We start from the raw sequence: 5,773 nt of genomic DNA, 5'->3' as shown, positions 1-5,773 counted from the left end.
TCGGGTTTTACTAACGCCCAGGTTTTAATGCTAGGGTTTACCAACTGACCCGACGCAACATACCGAGTAAAAAACTAGTTACATATAAATCATAAGATCGGATCAAAACACCACTTACCTTCTTTTGAATTATGATATTCTAAATAAGAAAGTAAAGCTAAGAGCATTCTCATTCCTTTCATCAAAACACTCCTTAACTTTAAAATTTAAAAAAATCTTGTAAAAATAGACTCCATCCAATCCCCTATTTCTATACCCTAACTCTATATATTAAAGACCTGGTACAGTAACTTTTTATATTTGAAAAGCCACTGTAGCGCCCCTATCTTAAAAACATCGCCATTCACCCGCCCAATTCACCATCTCCCGCCCATCTCATCTCACCTCATCTCTTCTCCCGCTCATCTTCCTGCCTCTTTTATAAAACTCTCAAGTAGGGTTTATCGGCCTTCTCCATTACCTCTAAAGCAAATCAAAGGCAAAATCAAAATCAAAATCAAAGACAAAAGTTGCAACAGGTACTTCTCGTATATATCTCTCAGTTTCAGTATGTTTATTGTATGATCAAAACTTGGTATGATTTGGAGGTGTTCTTACAAATACGTTGGCAGGATAAATAGAAGTTAATTAGGGTTTGTAGATGTTCTATTGCCATGTTTTTGGAACCTAATTTAGGGCTTAGGGTTTAGTAGTTTTACAAATTATATTGCAGAATTAAGATAAAAGGGAGATGCAAAACCTTTAACTTAGAGGGTTAAAACACTCAAATAATATTGGCTAACTAAACATGAAAAATTAATACATTTTAACTTAACTTGTGTGTAGTAGTTGCGTCTTGTTTAACACTTTACATGACATGTTTATTTGAAAGGCTTTGATGCTGGGTTTAAAAATTCTTTGATAGGGTATTGAAATTTATTGTTAATTTGAGTCATGTTGGTATCATATATGTTGATGGTATTATTTTGGTTTTAATTAAGTGTTGTTAAAATGTTGCTTTAGTCGAAGCCGTCTCTAGCCCTGCAAGGTATATGTGTTGAGTCATGTTTCGGCAACGTATATGTGTTGCTTTAAATTATGTAATCTGCTTAGACCTGCAAGGCTTCATAATTCGATTATGTCTTGCCCTGATTTGGTTTATGCTTGGTCATAATCAGACTTTGTTTTGCTCATGTTTGTGTATGTTGTCGATAATAATATTATAGACGTAATTATAAACTAGGTTTCGGTTCAGTCTTTAACCGAAACTGAATTTGTTAAAGATCAAACCGAGTTTATTCTAAGACTGAACCGAAAACTGAATTCATTATGTGATTTATAGTTTGGTTGCGGTTCATAATATGTGAATTTAGTTGAAAGCTAATAACAAATATGATGGGATATTCTTTTTGGGGTGTGATGGGACCCTTCCTCACATCTAGTGATAGTGACAATGGGGTTCCGTGTATATTTAGAGTTTGACTATGGGTGGGGATGCACATAAGAGACTAACCAGACCGACCTGAGTTAACCCAAGACCGACCCGAAACCGAAAAAGACACTAAAATGGTAACCGACGGCAGTACCTATCGACACATTTGGGTTTCGGTTTTGGTCAACCGGGTAAGGCGAAGATGACCGAGACCAATTGGGTTTATAGATCATAGCATAATAAGGAGTAGATGAAGCAATGTAGAAGAGTCTGAGAGTTATGGGTGTAATGGTACGTTGATACTAAGTTTATGGGTGAAGAAATCGTGTCTTCGTTCTGGTTCTTCCGGTGAAGTTACGAAGAAGACGAAGAGATAAAGTAATATGCGGTATCAACGTAAAAGTTAGAATGTGTAGAAATAACATATGTGGTGGATATTTGATTACTTGTTTGCAAGAGAAATGAAAATAATAGAAAATGAAAGTCTATGAAATGTAGGCATCTATTGCTGTCAACTAGCCAAGTGAAAAGTCACTATCTTGTTTGTATAAAATTAAAGTTTCACCTTTTCGGTCATACGGGTCAAAACCCGAGACCGACCAGAATAACGAAGACGCCTAATTCAATAACCGAGATCTGATTGATATGCAGGTACATGGTCGAGTTTAGATCTTTTTCCGGGTTGGTTTTCGGTTAATTTCGGTCCGACCCAAAATTCGCACACCCCTAACTATGGGTGACATCTGGCCCAATCCTTATGGAATCGTATTTCTCGTTTCATTTGCTTTTGCAGATTTTTTTCTTCTATTCATCCATAAACAATATTTTCTTATATTTCTGATCTGTAAACTAGCTTTTACGGAGCATCTGTGCCAAGAGTGTCTAAAACGGATCCTAGGTGACAAGCCTTTCTCTCTCTCTATTGTCCGACTAACATAGTTCAAAAATGCCCCGAAGCACTTCACTATCTTTTTTCTCTTTACCTACACAACTCATTTAAGGATATTCTTTAACAAAAACATCTATCTTCTCCGACTCAAAGCCTCCCTCTACTTTTAATTAACCATTTTTTTACTTCAAAAAGATTTTATTGGGATGCTTATATGTATGAAACTCTCTCTAGTAATTGGCAAGCTAGGATTAATGGAGTTTGAATACATGAAACATTTAATTTTATGATGTAGGTTTAAATAAGATATTGTTTATTTAATATTAATTATAATATATTTAAAACTTTAAAACAAGTTACAACAAAAAAATAACCAAAAAATTCGGGCTGGTAGGGGTTGAACCCGCGACGCCCGTTCAGTAACTCTTAACACGTACACCCCTAGCCACTGGGAAAAGGAGTCTTGTTAGCAAATTCCTTGAACCAGTAACTTATAAACAACAGTCCAGTTTACAATCAAGAACCCTAGATCAACAATTGATCAAACCGTTAGTCGTTTGATAAATTAACGTTAGGGCTATTGTAAAGCGCAACAAGAACAAAACTATGTAATTGATTACCTAAATTGTTGATTAAACACGGGTAAACTCGAATTAACAGAGCCGACGACAAGGACGACGAACAGGGTATCACCAGGCTTCGATAATCCAATTAACCATAGGGTTCTTGTTGGAGCTGGTATTAAAGGTGTGCAGACGCGAGTAATTGCATTCTGATCAAGCTTAAGATATATAATTGATTTTTAGGTCAAGTCTGTTCATAGAATAAATCAATTCGTGTTATATATGATCTCGTTTCCTAATTAAAAGAGTTTGTAGGGCCGAAAATAGTAGGGGAAATCACAAACACGATTAAATTCCTAGTTTAGCACGACAATTGTGGCTCAAGAACTATAAACGGGTCACGGTTACGGGTTAACGGGTTCAGTTCTTGGGTTATAAAGATTTGGTATAGATCCTTATAGGTTGAAGGTGGAAACAATAAAGAATAAAAGTTAGTTCTTGGGCTAAAAATCAACATTTTCTAAACTTAAAACATATATTAAATAAATATAATAAACAATTATAAATTTTATAATAATTTCTCGATAAACATGCTTACTTTCTGTTGTTAAAATTTACCAAACATAAAACGGTTATGAATTAGCACGTGGAAAACCAAGTTGTTACAACTTTACCTCCATTGATTAGTATAGTTAGATGTAAAGCAAGGAATCTCCCATGCTAAAACACTCACAACACTTTCTATTTCTCACATGCTAATAAAAAATACACATCAATATTAACAAATCAGATTCTTAAGTATGCCTCATATGACAAACTCGCTACTCACCTAATACATATTCTATAAACTATATGTTTGCATGAGTCGTATACTTGGTCTATACATATTCTATAAACTCATTACTCACCCTAACTTACGTTTCTCTGTTTGTGCTTAAGATATTATTTGCTAATTAGTTCAGAATATCAGGCGTTGTTAAGCATATGCTTGTGTTACTTTGATCTCAGTGTCCTTTTAAGATATTATTATGCATGCATGTGTTACGTTGAACACCATTAAAAAGACAATTAAAAGTTATGATACCGTAATCTAGATTAATTAAGTCTTTTGAAATTGTTATATGTTCCTGCAAACAATGTATTATCAAAACAGGTAAGCTGTTGCATCTAATTACAGGGATCCGGTTGATTCATTCTGAACTCTGTTGATTGGTATAGCATGCATGTCATAATTGTCAATTACTCTTTTATTGATTTATATAATATGGTTAATTGTTAAAACTTAAGGAAGAAAATGTATATTTTAACCCTCTGCTGTCAATTAAGATATTATTTATTTGGTGGTTTGTTTTAGTTATTAATTAGGCGGTAACACAATTAAGAGGTCTAAAAATCTGGATTAATTAAGCCTTATGAAGTTGTTATATGTTTCTGTAGGAAATGCATTATCAAACATTGTGTGAAAGAAGGATTAAGGATCTGGTGAAGAAGCATTCGGAATTCATCAGCTATCCTATCTATCTGTGGACCGAGAAGACAACCGAAAAAGAAATCAGTGATGATGAAGATGAGGAGGTTAAGAAAGAAGAGGAGGGTGACATTGAGGAAGTTGATGAAGAGAAAGAGAAGGACAAGGGCAAGAAGAAGAAAATCAAGGAGGTTTCTCATGAGTGGGAGCATATCAATAAGCAAAAACCGATCTGGCTCCGTAAACCAGAAGAAATCACCAAGGAAGAATATGCTGCTTTCTACAAAAGCTTGACCAACGACTGGGAAGAACATCTAGCTGTGAAACACTTCTCGGTTGAAGGACAGCTTGAGTTCAAGGCGATCCTGTTCGTGCCTAAACGAGCTCCATTTGACCTGTTTGACACGCGCAAGAAGATGAACAACATCAAGTTGTATGTGAGAAGGGTGTTTATTATGGACAACTGTGAGGAGCGGATCCCTGAGTACCTCGGGTGGGTTCGTGAAGGGTGTCGTTGACTCGGATGACTTACCACTTAACATCTCGCGTGAGATGCTTCAACAGAACAAGATTCTGAAGGTTATCAGGAAGAATCTTGTCAATGAGATAGCTGAAAACAAGGATGATTACAACAAGTTTTATGAAGCATTCTCCAAGAATCTGAAGTTGGGTATCCATGAAGACAGCCAGAACAGGAGCAAGCTGGCTGATTTGCTAAGGTACCATTCCACCAAAAGTGGTGATGAGTTGACCAGCTTGAAGGACTATGTGACCCGAATGAAAGAGGGGCAGAAAGATATCTATTACATCACGGGTGAGAGCAAAAAGGCAGTTGAGAACTCACCTTTCTTGGAGAGACTGAAGAAGAAAGGCTATGAGGTTTTGTTCATGGTGGACGCGATTGATGAATACGTGGTCGGCCAGTTGAAGGAATATGATGGAAAGAAGCTTGTGTCTGCAACGACAACATTTGTTTAGCAGCCTGTATATTACACGACACGTGTGTGTATGAGTTTGCTTAAGTCCGATACTAAACCGAAACAAAAAATCGAATAAACTGAAACCGAACCGAAACTAAAAATATGACTCCAAAAACTAAAAAATTTGAAACCGAACTGAAACAAAACCAACAACCCCGGAAAAACTTTAACCGAAACAAACCATAGGGTTGTTACCGGTTCGTAACATTATACTTTGGCACTGGTCATGGTCAAAGCCGAACCGAACTGGTTATATTGAATCTTGCTAACTGTCCGAATAATACATTTTTATGTTTGCATACACAGGTCTTCCTTACTCTAATATCGTCTTCGGTTATTAAAGCACCACTTGAATGACCTGGCTGATATTGTGGAGCTAAGTTAGGAGGTAAAGTACTATTAAGGATGGTGTTGAGAGGGGTAAAATGGTCAATCAGTATGTTTTGAATTTGGGTGGCCTTT

The 5,773-nt window shown here is 36.1% G+C and overlaps 1 pseudogene; it reads left to right on the top strand.

Moving 5' to 3' along the window:
- The first annotated feature begins 4,303 nt into the window (after positions 1–4,303).
- Positions 4,304–5,309, top strand: LOC143628672 (heat shock protein 83 pseudogene; annotated as a pseudogene).
- The last annotated feature ends 464 nt before the right edge of the window (positions 5,310–5,773 follow it).

The sequence above is a fragment of the Bidens hawaiensis genome, unplaced genomic scaffold, assembly GCF_021521415.1.
Source record: "Bidens hawaiensis isolate Kalapana, Puna unplaced genomic scaffold, B.hawaiensis_p1.1 tig00005061_1, whole genome shotgun sequence".
Taxonomy (NCBI): domain Eukaryota; kingdom Viridiplantae; phylum Streptophyta; class Magnoliopsida; order Asterales; family Asteraceae; genus Bidens; species Bidens hawaiensis.
This window is presented reverse-complemented; position numbering and strand designations above follow the sequence as displayed.